This window comes from Lonchura striata, chromosome 2 (assembly GCF_050655825.1).
Source record: "Lonchura striata isolate lonStrDom1 chromosome 2, ASM5065582v1, whole genome shotgun sequence".
Lineage (NCBI taxonomy): Eukaryota > Metazoa > Chordata > Aves > Passeriformes > Estrildidae > Lonchura > Lonchura striata.
The window spans coordinates 28,109,984-28,130,275 of record NC_140704.1 but is presented as its reverse complement, the minus strand read 5'-3'; the positions used below and the strand labels follow the sequence as shown (position 1 = coordinate 28,130,275).

Sequence of the window (20,292 nt, the reverse complement as noted above, 5' to 3'; positions counted from 1 at the left end):
GTGAAAGTTGTCATGTCTATGCAACTGTGGCACCTTCCGTAGTTTCATCATAGTCCAGGTTTGAGCAAGAGTTTGGACTAAAGTGTTTACTCCAGCCTAGACTTTTATTTTTGAATTAATGGTCAGCTCCAAAATAGTCTCCTGAAATAGTTTCCAAAAATTGTTAACAGGGTTTGTACAGAACAGAAAAACATTTCTAAAAGGAAAAACATTTCACTGAGGACCATCCTTAGAATGAAACAATATGGCAAGAAGAAACAGGACAAATTAGAGCCCATGAAATCCACAACTAGTGGAGTATTTAACTCATTTGCCTGGTGCACAACCCACTAAGCCTTAACTCCCCATTCTCAGATAAGACAGGCCATCATGGGTGCCTTCAGATTGGCTAATCAACATCTCTGTTTTCAGGATTTAAAGACATATGAAGACATATGAAGTCTGCATCTACTTCTTCCCCCAGTAAAACAGCATCCACTATTTAGTGCCAAAACTTTCGCAGCTGAGAATCAAGAGAGCAAGATATTGTGCTGGTCCATCAACGACAACCTGAGTTCTCTGTCTGCAGAGAAATGTTTTGCAAGAGTATACACATTATTCAAGGATAGATTGAAAAGTGGTCTCTATGTGATTCCCATACCATTCTTCTTGGACTGTCAAAACTAGTCATATTTCCTATTACTGTGAAAAGTACAGTAGTTTTAGTGATTTCACTTTAAACCTAGGCCCACAGCCATTGCCAAGCAGTGACTGAAATAGTGCTTCTAAAGGAAGCTCAAGGACACTCAATATAAAGATTCATGCTGTAAGTTTAGAGATGGCCTATAGAGACTAGATTTCAGGAATGTTATCTGGAAATGTAGAGTAGTGTATACAGCTCCTCATGCCATTGCATGTGGTGTGTCCACATGTCTGACCTGCAGAAGAACAGCCCAGGGGTAAGAGGGGGTAAGAATCCCTCAGAGGATGACCACAACAAGTGGACCCTTGTTTGGCAACAATCTGGGTTGTCAGCCAGATAAGTGAAAAGGCTGATAAGAAGCAGATCTTTCAGGTAGGAGAATGCTTTTTTAACATACCCATGTCCTTCTTCCCGATAAGGCCCAGGTGTTAAACTACCCCTCTTTCCCCACCAGGGGAAATATTGAAACATTCTCACACAATCTTGACAGTGTTCATCCCTTCTGATAAAGTACAACTGGCACAACTACACAGGTGTGAGAGACACACACACACACACATATATATAAAAACACTGGTCATTCAGTGGTGTTTTACTCTAACCTGTCCCAGAGGACCTATTGACAGAAACCTCAGTTACACCACCTCAGTGGCAGGTCATAACAGCTGTCAGGGTGTGTCCTGAGTTTTACACATTTTAAAAGGAAAAAAGGATAATAGCATTCAGCTGTAAAATAAACTTTCCCCTTGTGACTGATACAGAAGGTAAGCCATATGGTATCAAACCTCATCTGTGTAATTCCTAGCAAACCTTAAAACCCTAATTTGGATCAATACTAAGTATTCATTAAGAGTGTTTTGGCCAAATTGTTGAAATAGACCAGATGTTTACAAGCTTACACAACATCACAGGTTTACTTCTTACACTTTCTGCACTCTTATTCTAACATGGCAAAGTTGAAAATACTAGAAAATGAAACCTGTCCTATTACACTAGTGAGTGCATGGTAAATGCTTTTTTTAGCAACATGAGTTAGGTTTTTTCTCTTTTTCTTTCCCAACATCAGATGCAGCAATGTTGGTTCTCACACCCAAGACTATATAAAGGGAGCAGAGAGTATGGGGAAAACACAGGAGATGAAAATAATAAGTCCAGTCATGTCTGTTGACATATTTCTCTGTCCTAGAGAAACCATCCGAGAGGATTTCTCTATGGCTCACAAGCCAGCAGTCCCATACGGCATTCTAACACTGATGGGGCAACCTGGTGAATGAAAATTAATGAGTACTGAGCTTGTTATAGAAAAAGCACATTGTTCCTGAAGACAATGTGGCATTATATGAGGGTTGTGGGAGTTGGAAGATGCCTTTGCAGTAATATCTTGACAGGTATTTTACCTGTGGATTGTCACAGGGTAGAGTTGCAGTGCAATCACTGGGTCACAAATGACTGTGGCTGAATTATGATGCTTCCTTGTCTTCTTTCTAGACTATTACCCAATATATTCTGTACTTAATTTTCAGCAATAATATGTATCATACCAGATAAATAGTATTCTTTACTGGTATGATCATAGAACCCAATTTTCAGACAGCACGTTCAAAGACATTGCTTACTTCAGTGGATGGACAGAAGTCAAGACAAAAAATATATATGGAAAGAAAAATAAACCAGTGATATATATAATATCAGAACTGCTGAATGTGCCTGAGGACTTTTGTGGAAGCAAATGTGCCCAAACACTCTTCGGAGTTCAATGTCTGCCAGCAAAGTGCCTTTCAAAGCAAAAATGAATGAAATGCCCTAGAAAATATCACTTAATTTTTGAAAAAAGTGCACAGTGGAAAAAAAATACATGGAATCATTAAGCAGTGCCTACCATTATTATCAACAGGAACAAATGACAAGGCTTTTTTTCCTGATGACACCAGCCTCACCACATGCCAGGGCACACTGCTCCATTCCCAATAAAAATTAAGTTACTCCCTCAATTATTTAAAACCACATTATGAAACTCACAACAAAAATGTTAAAAGATACATTCATTTGAGAAGGACTAAACTGCTATAATGAGTAACTTCATAAATAAGATTAGGTGAGTTCTTTGTTTTCTTCCATTAAAAACATACTTTTTTAACCATCTGGTGAAAAGCAACTATAAATACTAGGATAATCTGCTTTGTTAAATCCATTAATCTTGAATACATCCTTAAGGGACTATTGATTATCTCTTAGCCTGTCTTTCAAAGCAGATCATTAAATTTGTTACTCAGGAAATGCACCCCACTTAACACATTGGCCTCATGGAGCCTTTTGAGCACCCTAAAGTCATTCAATTAGAACTAGATAAAACTAACTGGCTTTTAAAGAAAAAAAAACATATAGGATAATGTGGGCTAGATTCTAATCCTATTACTTTAGTTTCCTCACAAGAAAGATTTATTCTTACAATCATAGCAAAACTCCATTGATGAAACATTTTCTTCTGAAAAAAACACATAAAAATAAATTGTGTTGCTGGCCCACATAGAATTAAAGCCTGAGAAATCAATATTCCAGTGTTTTATGTGTGTTGTATATAGCCTGATAATAATTTTTCTTTAATGCTACTAAACTTTAAAAGGGTTTTTAACTATTAGCCCAGAGAAACAAGCCTCTAACTTCTGATACTCCCCAGGGAACCTGATTTCCTTCAGATTTAATGTTAATTTGTAAAACACCATAACATAGAGTCCTATTAAAAGAAAATTATTGTAATAAAATTTGTCAATGTTCTACCTAGACTAACTTGTAAAGAAAAAACATCTTTTAGAATGGGTCTTAAATGGAATTTTATAATGGGTAAAGAGTAAGATCACTTTCAATGCTGAATGTGAAGTGAACAGACAAGGACTGCTTGTGCTTTTTTAAATTGAAGAACTTTTTGTTGCCTGTGGCATCTATGTGTGAACATGAGTCAAGTTCGCTTAACATTAATTTTATGTTGATACATCTCAGTGTGTTTGCAGAGTGTCCAAGTCATTTCTTTACCCATAAACCTACAATTAAACTCTTAGCCTTTCCTGCACCGGTTTCCATCTAAGAGCAACAGCCTAAAAGGCTTTTGAGTTCAATAGCTGCATCAGAAGCTATGCAAGATTCAGAGTGGCACACTTCATGCTGGCTGGGGCTCAAAAAAGCAGAGGAATGGGGGGAAAAGAATGGAAGTGATGAAGAAATTGTTAGCTACCCTGTTAATGTTTATTAGCCACCCACTTTACTGCTGATCATCTTAGCTGTACAGAAGGCTTTGTACAAACCACAGGAAAGACTTGTTTGTAAAGAACACAATGCCTTTATCAAAAATTATTTTCTTTTTTTACTGAGACAGACTCTCATGAATCACACAAAGCAATTTCCATTTAGTCAGCAAGGGTATTTCTTAGGTGAGAAGGAGCTAAGTACATTTTAGTTCCAGAGTTTTAAACTAGCAGATTATCCCTGTATGAAATTGAAAGAGCATATATAATAAATAAAAGAATAAAAGGCTTTTAAAACCGTACATTTCCACTTTGGAAAAACAGCAACATTGCAATTCTAACCTCAGGTTCTGTTTATCCAAACACTGTCTAAATAACAATTGCATGGAGATTAGAAAAGTTGCAGATCCAAGCTTTGCTACAACTCTTACAGGAATTTTGTCTGAACTTGTTTCCATTTACGCAGCAGATCTCATGAGATATTTTCAGGTTTTCTAGAGGGGTTTTTCTACTTCCTGCCATGCACTTCAATGGACAACATTGTAGATCAAGCTCTTTCAAGACTTAAATTTATTTAATTAATTATCTGAATATTATTTATCTGAATCAACATATAGTTATCATCTCCAAGTGTGACAAAATCCCAAACCTATCAACTGAGAGCCCTGTGCCACAACTTCCATAGGACATAGGCCAGATCCTCATCAACTGGTTGAAAATTAAATCTTGCTTTCACTTGTTTCTCTTAAGTTCATTGTTATAGGTGATTTTCTCATATAAAACCATTTTCATTATTTTAATCAATACAAAGTTGAACTAGTAGAAAAAAATCAAATACAGAGTTTTAAAGACTTGTTGATAGCTCCAAACTCAATCTCCAAATTATGAGAAATCATGCCACTTTTAACCTCTTAAAGTTATATGTTCATCTTGATGTTCAAAATACGTAAGCAAATATTTTTTTTTCTTTAGTAATGGCAAGTAAGTAATACTACTATTTAAATTCTTTATTTATTCTTAGATTGGCCCACAGAAAAGTAGGTCAGTAGAAACCTACTACACAGGGTTGATTTTCCTTCTTAATTTAATATGCTTTTTAAATACTTGGTTAAAAGCAGTTTTGATTGTTAAACTGCAGTAAAATTCTGAGGCTTGATAGAAAGTCATCAACCAAACTTGTGAGTAAATACAAAAATAGTTAGGAAATTTTCCTGTATGACATAAGCCTCAAAGAAAGAACATTTCATTACTAGTTGTATGATTTGGACTAGAAATTTGTAGAAAACAAAAGGAGAGGAGTTTAATGTTAAATATTATAATTCAGAATGTTGAGACACCACCACATTTCACTTAGATGGAATAAATGGACACTGTGGGAATTTTCAATCTAAATATTTTAAAAGGTTGAGAAACCACAGAATATGTTAAACTGCTGAGTCCAACTGGCTGAGAGGCAGTAGACAGAAAAAGAAAAATTCTATGGTTTTGAACAGAATTATGTGCATGCTGATGTGAAAAGTACAAAAGATTATGCTCTTTAAGAAAAAAAAACTAAACCAGAGAATGCCACACATCATGCTTCTTTATGGTACTGATACCTAATTGCTAACTTTTCACCATCTATTGCATAAATATGAAACTATAGTGGCAAAGTGTTTGCCTCTCAAACTATTGCACAAATATCAGCATGTTGCTGAATTTTTTATCAAGAATATATAGTGCCTTAAAATGATTGCCAGAAAATAGAAATACTAATGACTATATGACAAGAGCAAAAAAAAGAGATTCTGTAAATCTAGCTGAGAATTTTTTAATTGGTTTTGCTTAATAAGCCATATGTTCCTGAAGGGATAACCACAGTGTCCGGGCATAAATTATGAAAGGCTATTTGTAAACTATGGCACAATTGGGCATTGCTGTATTCTTGTTCTCCTAAATCATTGTGTTTTAATACAGTTGGAAACTATTTAAACTGTTTAGACATACAAAATTTATAAGAACTTTAAACTTGGCTTCTAATATAAAAGCTTTAGTATTACCATTGGATAATACTAAATTCATTACTAGTCTGCTAGTGCTAGATTCATTTTGCAGTTCTTCTACATTGGAGGACTTCAAATAGCCTAGATACTTCATAGGTACCACTGAAGTGCCTCTTACTCCCTATTCTTGATAAATTAATATAAGGCCTTAAATCTTCTATCTTCTATACTGTGTATGTTCCATGTTTGACATTTACTTTTTAAAATGTCACAATGCTCTTTTTGCAGTTAAGACTCTTTGGCCTCACCACACATCAAAAGGTCAGTGTTTAATCTATCAGTCAGAGACAGTGTGGGACTTGCTAAGTATAAACAGCCCCTGGCAGGATGGCATGGACACAGCAGCTGAGGAGGGATCCACAGTGGAAAAAAACAGGCCTTGAAAAGAAATGTTGGAGCAACTTATGTGAGGAAAGCACAGAAGTGGGGAAAAGACGCTTTTTCTTTTTCCTTGGGCATTTTGAAGAGCTTTGTGGCCCAGTGCAGTGCTGGTCAAGGATACCCAAATAAGCAACACGTTCAGTGCACCACTCCATTCTGTGGCACACAGAGAAAGGGTTACCTCAAGCAATTCTGCATGGCATGTTATGAAGCTGGATCATACCAGCTGAGCCGATATAATATAATGTATGCAGCTAAAATATGAGGCTTTATGTAGACATATAACTACATTTTCACTATAGAAGAAAACTGGTTGCTTGTAATACATCTGAAACACTACGTAAAACAAAAGGTTATGGAGAAAGTTGGATCATCAGGGCCCTCTCACATCAAGAGTTCTTAGCAAGCTGCTTTCCTGTATTGCACTGGCTTGTCTCAACAAGCTTTCCCTCTGGACAAAGCCCAGGCACAGCTGAGCCTGCATATGCTAAAGCCAATTCCCAGTAGTCAGTACAGGAGAGGAAAGACCAAGTGTGAGCCCTTTTCTCTCAGTAATCCTCCAGCAGTACCCCAACAGGGTTTGATACCTTAAAAATCCCCATATGCCTGCATGCCACATCCCACAGCATTCAGCACATATTCTGAGTTTCAGAGTCTGCATATTGTTTCATGCTACTGACATGATGGAATGAGCCCCTCCATCAAAAAGGACACACCATTGTGAAGGAAATTCTTTATTAGAAGCACAGAAATAGTGCCAGATACTAATGTTCAGTAATTATTTGCTCTTTAATGTGATACCATTTATAAGTATAACAGTATAATATATGTAGGTCAGCCAGACCATATTTTACAGTTCTTTGTGAGGTCACTCACAGGGTCAGAATAAGGAAATTCCTAAGAGGCTTTTGAAAAAATTATAAGAATTATTGGAAAATCTTTTACCACTATATAAAGAATAGCTCTTCATCCTCTCTCTGATCTTTTGCTGGCATACATATATCACTGGCAGGAAAAAAAAAAATATCTCTAAGTATTTTTGAAATAATTCTGTCATGAAACATGACAGTGAATGTGGTACACAGAAATGCCTTTGCTTTGATGGGATAGAACAGCTGTAGGACAGCGTACAGCTGTATGCTCTTTATGCTAAGGAATTTTAAATGGTTCAGCAGACTTTTGCTTCAGAATATGTACTGTGGCATGCAACAGATCAGGGCCTCTCATAGGGTTGAGGAAAACAGGGTAAATCTGAAGTATATTGCTTATATCTGTAAGCATCCCAGAACCCAAGTAAACCACACCATATGGGTTTCAGTCAGCCACATGACAGCAGGGACTGCACATCGTGGCACCCTCCCTGTAAAGCTGAAGTCAGTGGTAATGAAAATGCCTGATATCAGATTTTGTCATTTACAGGATTATGGTTCATCAACCCTACTACTAGACAAAGGTTTCTGGTGGTATGATACTTGACACAAATTCTGATAGCTTACTAATGGTTTTAACGATAAAAGGCATATTGTGAGTGAATGAGGGCACCAGCTGTACAAGAAAGCTGACAGAACATCCTCTTTGTGAGTGTTTTGGAAATCACAGGACGGCTCATGTCATTTTGGTTAACAAGAAAATCCTGTATAAAGCCAGAAAAGAAGTGAGACCATGACTGTAAAATATCAGTTTAATTTCCAGATCATTCATAGAGGACAGAGATGACAAGCTTAAACCTCAGCTTCCCATACACTAGGAGAGTGCATTATATTTTATATTCCTACAAAATTGTGTTCTCTCTGTGACTCCTTTTTGTATCCACTGTATTTTTCCATAAGTAATGTCAAAAGACATTTCCTTCAGCAGGTCAAATCCTAGCAACATGCAGTCACTACCTCAAAATTTTCTTGTAAAACAAATCTAATGCTAAGCACAACACAGACCAAATATTTGAAATATTTTGGAAGAATATCTGAGAGCTCGCACACATTTGTGGAGAGGCAGCACTGCCACCCACACAATCTATTTCTTATTTCTGGAGCCTGAGGCTGAGCTTGTTGCTTTCAGCAGGCTTCACTGAACACCTTTGTCCTCCTGCTGATGCTCAGGCGCTGAGTTCACAGTCTCTAGTCTGAACTAAATACTGCAAAAGAACTTAATGTATCAAGAACTTTTGTATCAAGCCAGTAATATGCAAGTTTTTAACAGAAATAGTGAAAAAGTGCTGGAATTGTCTGCCCAGAGAGGTGGTGGAGTCACCATCCTTGGATGTGTTTGAAAAAGACTGGGTGTGCCATGGTTTAGTTGAGGTGTTAGGACATGGGTTGGACTTGATCTTAAAGGTCTCTTCCAACCTAGTGGATCTGTGATTCTGTAAATTCATTTGGTGTATACTAGAAAGAAATTCAATAATTGAATGGATAAAGAACTAATATGTGTGCTAACCATCTTTTATTGTAATTATTTATAGATTCAACCAAACCACTGATAAACTTTTGAATGGCAGTATCAAATTTCTGAGAGCCTAAAGACAAACTAAAATTAAATTAGCCCCTTCAGAGAAACAGACTGTCAAATTTAAGTGCACCATAATAAAAAAAGTAAGACTTAACAACTTTTCCATAAATTTGACACTTGTTAACTACAAAATAAGCCAATTGCCAATATTTGTCTGATTATTTTTGTAGCCAAAATTCAGACCCATTGCAAATTCTGAATAACTCTTTAGTTGATAAAAATGTAACATATTCATACATAATAATATTACCTAACTCTATCAGGATGGCTGAACAGTCCATTTCATGACCAAGGTGACCTTGCCAGCAGCCTGTTTATAGAGACAGGTGGTAGCTACATATTCCCAAGTCCTGCCTCTCCCTTCCACATTTTGTGGCTGGAAGCATTTTGGACTTGATAACACTCTACTCTCTCATGTTTGATATTAACAAGGTTATATTAAAAATTCACTGCTACATCCACACAGCTCACATCTTTGAATGACCTCCCCAATGTTCAGCAGAGTGAAATCAGAATCTCTTAAAGCCAGAAGATGATCAGAGTGAACATGCACACCTAGCTCATACTTTCTAAAATATAACTTATTGAAACGTGTTATCTGAAATAGTTAGATGTGCTTGTAGCCACAGCAACATTGTCACGAGAATAGCTACAGTGCTGTGCTTCTGTCAATTGGAAGCAATTTGTCTTGTTTTGACCTGTCATAAATTCACTTAATAGAAAACAAAATAGCTCACAGAGCTTAGCATACTTTTAGGTGACTCAGCTGATTGTGGTCACAGCAATGTACCTTTTTTTCTGAGATAATGCCCTCTAGGCACTCCACTTACTCACCCTTTGGTATGCTTTGATCTCCCTTTTGGTATGTTTTCATTCATGTCTTATTCCCCCAAATCTTGAAGGAGCATGAACCCAATTTCTAAAATGAAAATTTAAAATGTTTTAGAATTGCTTTAATCGGTTTTTTCTCAAAGATCTAACAGATGGACATGTAAAACATATACAACCATTGAAGACTTGATGCTGACCAACAGAAACATCTTGGAAATGGAGTAATGATTATTATTAATTTATTATTTATTTCTACAAACTTCATTAAGAAACACAGATGGTAGCAGTCCAGACAATCAAAAACAGAAATGGAAGAGGCAGAAATCGCATCATAATTTTATATTTACAAGCAAAATAGAACAGAAAACCATCATTAAATAGGATAGTTTCTTGGAAGTTTTCCTGTTCTCAGTCTGACAGACTGTGTGGATATGAATCTATCTGCAATGAAGGCATCTTAATTGGCATCTTAATTGCATCCTTCTTAAGCAGAAGTCTTGCTGCTATAGCCTGACAGTCTAAGAGTTCTGTAGATGGACAGATTTAACTCTAAGGAAATTGCAGAGAAGATAAGGACCACCTTATTGTGGCCCTTATTGGACCACATTGTTTTTCCAATCTTCTATTTTCATCCATACTTGTTTTTTCTTAGCATCTGAAATTTTTCCAATCTTCTATTCTCATCCATACTTGTTTTTTCTTAGCATCTGAAATACTAAAAAAGGAATAATTCTGTATCTGTCCATCCCATTGCTATCCTCTATGTTAAGGACATAACTAAAGAATCCAGTGTAACTTCCTACAGCAAACCCCTTGAGCAATCCAGTTACTTCTTGTGCATAGCACACACTTTCCTGTGCTATTTTTAAAAGCATTATGTCAAGAAATCAGGAAACCAGTAGCAGTTTTCTCCCAGGTAAACCTTGACTAACATTACAGAAATCTAACCTCAGAAAAAATGATAAGACTAGTGTTTGTCAAGCAGAAGCTAGATCTCTGCTAGTAAACTGAACATAACCTGGGCATGTGCTCAAGATGCTAATAGGTCATTGCCCATGTGATTAAATTTTTGCAACAGCTTTTGGCATGCTTATGATTTTCCACTATAGTTTTCCAAACAATGCCCAGATGGCATTTCTAAGACACACTTCTCTGGCACAGTCCCTGGGTATTATGCCACCAGGGGTCACACCTGCACACTCTCATGCCAGCTCCCCACTAATGCAGAAGGCGTGGCATTGTGATATTTTAAAATGTCCCACTTCTGAGATCTCTCTTTTTTTCAGGAATGTGTTTTTGCTTCCTCCTTCTTGGGCCTGCTCTATGACCTCAGGAACTCCTGACAAGGTTTGACTGAAACAGCTGAATGCTGAAAAGTCCCTTTACTCTACCAGTTGGGTAGTGAAGCATCCCTGACCATACCAGGCACTCTTGTATGACTCAGTGGGAACAATGACTGTGATAGGAACATCAGCCTCCTGGTCAAGGTGGCAAAAGGACAATCAGTCCCCCCTGACAGCATTGGAACATTCCCAACTGCACTGTAGCCAAGTGGAACAGTACAATTATTGCTAGAGTTTTTGAAATGTTTGCCAAATGTTTTGGAAACTCCAAGAGTTAACAAGATGGGATATTTCCAGGATGAAAATTTTGCATTTTTTAAATTTCTAAAGCCAATCATCTTGCAACCTTCTAAAGGTGATCCTAAGGAAGACCTCCTGGACCACAGCAGGCTGCACAAGCACCTAAGTAGGAAGCCCCTTGGAACTCATAGACTGTCAAGTTTTTGATATTCGACACACTGTGTCTGATGATGAAGCCAAGGTTGATAGGACCCACAAAATATAGTCCTCAAGGTGTAACCCACACCTGTTGAGAAAACCTAAGAGATCTGATGCATTTCCATAAACCTGAGGGAAATTTTGATGTACATGGATAGAGATAAATACATTTATTTTTCATGGATGTATGCATATGGATGATGGTGCTATAAATGTTATTATAAAATTATAAGTGTCATAATTCTAGTAAATACTATTGAATCATCACAAGAATAATAATTAGTCAATTATTAAGTTCTGCTAAACCCTTCTGAACCCCTATCTTTTGTATCCATATCCTTTTTATATTTACTTTTTTGCATCCGTGGTTTCTGTGTAACTAATCTAAACTGATTCTGATTTTCCTATATATGCTTCATCAATGTAATAAATATGTAGAGTGAATGTAGCCATCAAACTCTGTTAAAGCTGCACTTTTACAAATTCATATTAAAACCTGCTTCTGGCCAGTACTTTTGATGGTAATTCTCCAAGCAGCCTAACCATTCATTCATGACAAAGATGACTTCACGCAGACAGTGAGGACCAAGATGACTTACCCAGGAAAAAGGTGTGGGGGGAGATGAGACAAGGGTCCGACCCTGACTGAATCATCTCCACTACCTATATTGAGCTTATGGCTGGAGACTGCCACACAGCCACTACCACACACAGGGGTAAATTTAAAAGTTAAAGCTGTCTTATTCTGAGCATAAGATACGGACAAAGGATCCAAGTGTTTTTCCCTCCTCTGCAGAAGGAACCCCAAGAAAAATGGAAATATTATTTCTATATGAGCTGCCTCTCAACTGGTTTCTGAAGGGATGGGGCATATAGGAAGAACAGTGGACTTCAGACACATCCCAATACACACACTTGACAGATCTTTTTAGTCCATTCATCTCTTTAGCCCTTTTTAGAGCAGCCAGTATCTTCAAATGTGAGCAAAGTTACAGTTCTGCTCACTTTGGATGGAGAATAGGCCACAGCCCTCTGATACACTTCACAGAAAGAAAGGAAGAGAGACAAATAACATAACCACATCTGAGAAGTTACAGAAGAAAGTAGGCATTGTATCACAGGCTTCAATAAATAATTGAGTGCAACAGAGTGGCAGTGGGAGAGCCAGCAGCACCTTCTCAAGGTATAGCCTGTCATGGTTACACCTAGTGGGTCTGAATCACTCCATAAAAACAAGTACAGTGAACATCTTTACAAGACGTAACACAAAGTAAGAGAACCTAGCTAAACAAAAACATCTTTATTTTCCATTTTTTCATTCTATAGTTATCTTTCTTGGTTTCACTTTTGATCATCCTTTCACCATATTTTCTCTTCAGTGATGAATATCAGCAAAGCAATCCAATTTTCTTACAATCATATTTCCAAGTAAATCTCAGGAGGATCAAATTATTTTAGTCCTGTGTATTGTTGAGTGAAATAGCCATCTCTATTTGTATTATACCACAGGGTAGATGGCCTTTTTCCAAATCAGCCCATAAGTATTTGACAAATCATGAGGCCATTTCTCACATGCCAAGAAAATTAAGGACTTAACATATCAAGTACAAATTTCCACTTATTTTACAGAGTAAAATGGTTTACCCTTCACTCATATAGATTCTTATCTATTTTCTATAAATAGAAATTTATGCTACTGCTCACAACATTAGGGTTTTAATCTAGGGCAACAATTGTTACTGGAATGCTATCTAATTAGTAGTGCTATTTATACAGTGGTCTGTACTTAGTGCAAAAAATAGCAAAGAGGAAAAAGCAGCCTAGAAAAGTACTCAATATAAAATGGTATATGACCTTATATAATTCAATGACAGGATAGAAGGTCAACAAAGTGATAATTTGTGGCAATGAAAGATAAACTCAATTGATATTACAAAAATATGAAGTTTCTGTCAGCCATATCTAATGCTTATAATTGTGTCCAACAATTTCCCTCACACAAAACAAGACAGAACTATCATGGCTTGCTGAAGTACGCAGTGTAGCTATTTCCAGTAACAGGAATTATGCTACTAAGGCCAAATGCTGAATGAGACGTGAAAATCTGGCTGTGATTCTTGGCTTAGATAGAAGTTGAATGGTAGCATATTTGCCTGTGGTTTCTAAAAAATATGCCAGATTTTAGGCTATAATATTGTTATGCACTCCCCAGAATAGATTCAGGTCAGGTTTGAAGGGAAAAGGATTGTACAGATGCACAGCAGCTCGATGTCATATGACAACATATGGCATCCCAGTGAAATGATCCTTATGACCATTCTGCACTGGCCTTCACTTTCTGAATTGAATTTCACAGAACCAACAAATGCATATTAGTGGAGCAAAAACTGCTTATTCAAATAAAAAATTCAAGTCAGAGGCTAACCAAAAACCAATGAAATCTCAGATTAATTGAATTGTTAACTAAATGGTTTCTAGATAAATATATTTAAAATTTTGCCCTGAAACACATTTCAACTAATATTTATAGAAATTTTAAGAAAGTAATCAAAACTACAATGAACTCAATTAAAAATTTATTTTCCAGTCTAAATTTATTTTCCAATACAAATTTCCTGGACCCATTTTCTCATTTATCCTTTATTAGACATTATGATAAAAATTGTACCCTACAATGCCTATTTCTCTCTGTTGACTAAATAAAAAGCTCAGATATTTTTCCTTCTATTTTTTGAAATTAATTTCCCTCTCTCTGACTTAAAAGCAGAGATAATTTACAAAAAATTAAAAAATAAAAATGAAGAAAAAATATGCAAATACATTAGTTAAGTGTAATGAAGTAGTTTAAATAGTCTTTTCTTGATGTAGAAATTATTAGTGAGGCTTTAGGCTTCTTCTGTTTAGATTTCCAAGAAAATGTCTCAGTAGACCCCTGGACACCTATATAGCAAATGTAAACATACCATTATAATACTATTCCTCAGTAAACTTTTACAGATCTCTGGTATGATGGTATCTAATGCACCACAGAAAGAAAATTGATGTGTTAGAAAAAAGGAAAAGTCATAGCAAAACTATATCAAAATGAAATACACAACAGTGTTCAAAAAGCATCACTTAGAATATGACTAACTCAAAGTATTGAGGTAAATTTGGAATAAGCTTTCAATGTCTGATTACACTGTGAATTTGTTTCCATATGTGCATGAAGCAAAGAAATAAATTGTGGAGTCAATGTGCTACTACAAATAGTGGGTCAGAATGCAAGTGTAGGCACTCAATAGTATTTGAAATACAAACACATGACTATGGAAAATCGACCAAGTCCAATAAACCAAGCACAAAAATTGCTACTCTGGTGTTGCATCAAATCTACAATCCCTTATAAAATGTAAAAAAAATAAACAAAAAATCCAAACAAACAAACAAATGAGGAAGAGATAATCTCTCGCACGGTATTTAAGAGTGTCCTGTTCTATATACATTTGCACTAAATCCAGGGATATATTCTGATATATTCTCTCACACATTGAAAGGCAGCTGTAGAGCTCCTAAATGACCTTTACGTATTATTGCACTACTCTGTGTGAATGAGCAGAGTAATCTCATTACCTGGAGTCAGAGACAAAGCAACAAAATTCTTTGAGAACACATTAACATTAGTATTGATCTACCTATTTCCTGAAACACACTTCTAATGCATCAAATGTCTATATTTGATAGATAAAGACAGGGCTGAGAAATTCTGGCAAACCCTGAGCTTGTTGTAAATGACCAGAGAGTGCTATGAAGAATCCAACACCAATCACTGCACAAAAGCTTTACATGGACTCAAAGAACAGGGAAAAATATTATGGAGAATACTTATACTATGAACCTTTTCCATTAGTGCCCTGGAATGTATCTTGGATTCTCCACATATTTTAAATTCATCTGTCAGACAAGCAAACTAGAGGCCTTAAGTTAAACAGCATTGTTTCTCTTCCTCCTCACCTGCTACAAATACCATTGGTTCATTTTTTTCCTAGCCAGGATTATCTAACATTGAAGTGGCAAAAACTATAATATTTGATATGATATTTGTAATCATTTTTTAATCTATATTTTTGTCCAGAAACACTGCCAGTTTTAAATAATAATAATGAAAAAAATAAAAAAGGATAAAATCCTTGACTGAAGGAGAAAGAAATTTAAAGTTAATGGCTGTTTAAAAGTTATTGATGCTTTTCTTACCAAACCTAGAGGCAAAATATTTCAAAAATGCTTGTAGCTGAATTACCTGGGTTTGATTTTCACTCTGTCAGCATTTTTTTTTATATTTCTTCAGTGCTTCAAAATATTTTACAGTTGCTAGTGTATCTTGGTGTTTGTGCATGCACATATGCTGTGATTTTATGTATGTAATTCTGTACATTTTTGTGTAGTCAACTTTCTTACAACTTAAAAAAATTGTAGTAAATTTTCTTACAGTTACAATCAAACATATAATGATTTATATAGCTGCTCAGCATCAGGAGTGTCATGGTTTGACATGGAAAAAGAATTTTTTTTTTGGAAGGAAGCGGTCAATCCAGTCAGGGGTCAGGTTTGGATACTGACACTTGGGGTGACCAGTTGAAGGTGGACACACCTCTGAGAACACAGAGGGGTTAAAAGCAGAATTCCCAGGAGAACTCGCTCTCTTTGGTTCCAGTCATTGGAGGGTGCAGACCTCCCCTGCCCAGCCATGTGGCCTGGGAAGGTAGGCCAGAGGGTGAAGGATCAGGAACCAAGCTGGGCCAGCTCCTGAGGACAGAAGGGTGGAGAACGTCTGAGATGTCTTTGTTTCTCCCCCCCCAACCCAGAGGGAAAAGAGATAGAGAGCCTGCAGACTCCCGGGAGTTTGCCAGCAGAGGAGAATGAGGAGGTGGGGAAGATGCCCAGCATGGGAGGCGTGGGAGGTGGGAGACAGAGTCCTGGGCCGAGATTTCAGCCGTCCAGGGAGTCCAGGAATTATAACCCTTTCCTGGGAAATGAAGGCTTTGTGAAATATTACTCCTCCTCAGTTTGAAGGAAAGAGGGACAGCCTGGGACCTCAGATGTTAGGGAAAGAAGGTTGGGGGGAGATGATGGAGTGGCTTTTGGCTGAACTCTTGTTAACCATAGAGTGAACCACTCCTTCTTCCAAGAGAGACTGCATTTTAGGGGGATGCAATGGTGAGCTAAGAGACTCCTTCAGCAACTACCAGTTCAGGAATGAACAGAGGTCAGCGGAGGAGGGTGAGAGGATGCTCTCCGTCTTCAGAGAAGAAGAGGAGACAATCTCTGTTCTTGGACCCCCAGCCCCAGAGAAAAATGTGGGGGACTGTAGTCCCAAAATGAGACACTGGACTGTTGTTCCTGTTGGTCCTTGGCAAAGCATCCTTAAAGGGGCACTATAAGCAGTCTCTGTCCATGCACGGTGGTGAGAGCACTGTGACATGGAGAGCAGAGTGTCACACAGGCCAGCGTGTCTGGGTGATGCCATGTGTGACATGGAAACACAAGAGGTGGCAGCTGTGTTTCCTGGGGGTCTATGGTGCAAGGGGGACTCCTCTCTCCCCCGATGGACTCAGTATTGATTATATTGAAGGGTGAAGACTTGATGAAGGGTCCAAATGGGTCTCACTGTGGTTGGTTGGAGTTGGGTGGTGGGAGGAGGAATGTTTTGGAAGGTTTTCATTTTGAATTTTGTGTGGTTTTTTTTTCCTTCCTTTTTTCTTTTATAGTAGTAGTAGTAGTGTAATAAAGTTACCCCTTTGTTATTAACCTTGGTCCTGCTTTGCTCTGTTCTTGATCGCATTTCACTTGATAGCATTCAATTGATAGGTTGCATTTTCATGGGGCGCTGGCATTGTGCCAGTGTCAAACCATGACAAGGAACTCCTTTGCCTTCAGGGAATCTTATAAATTGGCAATGGCTTTTAGAGTGAATTATGTGCAATTCACATCAGCACTGAGAAAAAGAAAAGTTTTTTAAGAATTTTCAAGCATGTGGAAAGAATAGTAGTAGTAGGGTTAACTGAAGCTTTCTACTCAGTGCCTGGATATGAGGTAGGAAATACCTAGCACAGGAAAAAGGTGTTTGATGTACAACCTTGCAGCAGACCATTCACAGCAATCATAAATACTATTTTAATAGAAATTCTTGCTCAGTTTCACCCACACATGTTATTTTATATACTTATATACTTTATATACTGTGATCTGCACACTGGATGTAGCCTTCAGATTCAGAGGACAGGACAATATGGCTGCAAATAAATTGTTAGTAACCATACTTCAGCTTTCAGGACAAGGACAGCAAAAATTAAAGCTCCTGATTCTGGCAAACCTTGAGTATGATATTAAATCATTACCAAACTTCATGCTTTTTTCTTATTTTTAACAGGGAGAACCCAAAAGTGTTCCCTCATCCCCTTTGCTATTCTTCATGTCAAAGAAGAGCCATAAAAAATGAAGCACTTAAAGATCAATTCTCCACATACCAAATGCCATATATGGGAAAATTTAATCCAAATGTGTACTTTTTGGTAACAGTAGAAGTAGCAGAAAACTGCATATTTTAACACGAAATTTGCAAGTAAATAACAAGCAGGTAGAGCTCAACCTACATCTGCAGTCATCCAAAGAAAAAATGACTCCCACACATCTGTGTATCATGGAGTCTTCTATTAGAAGATTGTATACTAAACAACAAATCAAATTAAACTTGAATATAAATGATAGCTCATAATCCCAGAAAGATCAGTGGAAAACTCTGGTAAGTATGAATCAATCTTCCTCTGTGTGGAAGGCAATTTACAGTACAGAAGTTTGTTTCAGCCCTGTAGTTCTGAGTTTAAGGGAAAAAGCTTGTCACTTGCTTGCAAATTTAAAAAGTTATTTGCTTTTTCTGGCAGTATAAGTTAGAAAAAGACATGCTGGCTTTGCAAGTATGATTCTGCTGGACAGGATTACTGAATGTGCCTGCTGAATGTGTGCTGAGAGTTTACCTTTTCTGGCTAAGTAAAACTTCTAGATCTTGTAATTCACTTTTCTTTTTTTTTTTTTTTTTTTTTTTAACTTGTGCAGAGACAAAAGCAACCTAAATTCAGGAAAGATCATCATAATTAGAACAATACACTTCAGACTGCAACCAGTGCAAAGCAAGAGTTCTGCATCATCAACTTGCTACACATTTTAAATGTGTTCCTTCAGAAACCACATGGAAAAGCTTTATTTCAACATTTATTAGACACAAAACCTCATGAACTTGTCAAGATACATTTCACTCTCAAGGTTGCATAATTAAATTCTAGGGAGGGAATGGAGGGAGGCGTTTTACATTGCATTATAGTACATGAAGTGGTAGAGTGAGAAACCTAATACTGCAGTTTGATTTCTTTTTTTATAAGCTATAGAACCCTTATTTCTAAATCAGTTATCTAAATTCAAGATTAAGTGTATTTTAGAAAACATTAAATGAGATACAGATATCTAAAGCCAAGGGCTGGATTTTTTTGCATTCAAAATTTCTTTCTTTTCTCACGTATACCTTATGAATACTACTTATATTAAAGGGTTGCATATAGGTTAAGTGATGTAAATATTACCATTTGTACATGATAACAAATAGCAGCAATTCCTGATAGTTTCACAAACTCTTCCAAGGCTTTTTATAAACATTAATTCTTCTGGCACATTTTTCTACACTCTTAACTTCTCACAACGGAGCCATTTCTCCCAGGGTATTGTAAAAAAGTTATAGCTGTTGACATTAGGAAGTGAGAAGCAGAAGTCTAACTGCTGAAAATTTTTATCTGCAACATGAGCATTTGGTATCAGATCCATTTAGGATCATCACCTACTTTTTTCCAACAGTGTAATGCACAGATGAGAACATAAATGATTTTTCAGCAGGTAACTTCTGAGCCACATCACAACTGTACTGTCACTTTGAACAATGGGAAAAGAGCAAGTAAATTTTCAGAACTTTTTTTTATTTTTTAATATAGATATCAATGTACAGTTACAAAAGAAAATGAATAATTTTCAATGAGAGGCTTGAGTAAGAACATAAATAAATGGAAGTTTATCTGACAATTACCTAAATCTACATATATATCTGGAAATTGATGAAATAAGACAAACAGTTGGATGCATGTCACTGCAAGGTACTTCTTTCTAGAGGAGCTAGAGAAGGAGATTGACTCCCTTCTATTGAATAGAGGTAGGCTTCTCATGTTCCTTTGTCACATCCATTTTAATCACAAATGTAGCTTGATTATAAAAATTACTGAAAAGTGGGACATTATTAAAGAACTCCTTCCATCCTGTACTAGGCAAAACTGAGACTACTGAAATTTTCTGACAAAATCTAGGAAAATCCTAGCCTAGAGTAAGTGACTGCATTAACTTAAGCAAAGCGTCTTTTTTCACACGCTTCATTAAGGCCATGAGTTCAACAGTTCCTAACATCAACTCTTCCCCCATTGCTGCTGAGTTGCTCTCAGGCAAATTTTTCTCTGGACTAGAACAGAAATTGTATTTTTAATGTGAGACATATTTTTGGACAATTACTGAAACCACCACATTTAAATGAAAATTCAAAGTGAAACTGATTTTTGGCAAAAAATATTCATACCGCAATGTGATGGGCATAGGACCAGATGCAAGGAACATACCATGTCTACTGTTTCACAGGAGCTACCAGTTCTTCCTTTTTTCCTGCTATCTCTGTGGCACAGCACTTCTGCCATATGCTCCAGTCAATTGTGCAAAGACTACACCAACATGTTCAATTACTATGTTCTTTTTTACCTTTGAAA

The 20,292-nt window shown here is 36.8% G+C and overlaps 1 protein-coding gene across 1 annotated transcript in view; it reads right to left on the bottom strand.

Annotated features, from left to right (window-relative positions):
* LOC144247308 (uncharacterized) overlaps positions 1-20,292 on the bottom strand; it is a 242,899-nt gene that overhangs the window by 150,684 nt on the left and 71,923 nt on the right. The window contains exon 3 of the mRNA XM_085573120.1: positions 1-20,292. This exon is cut by the window's left edge and continues 23,332 nt beyond it; it is cut by the window's right edge and continues 54,429 nt beyond it. The gene's annotated coding sequence lies outside the window, so the exon portion shown is untranslated.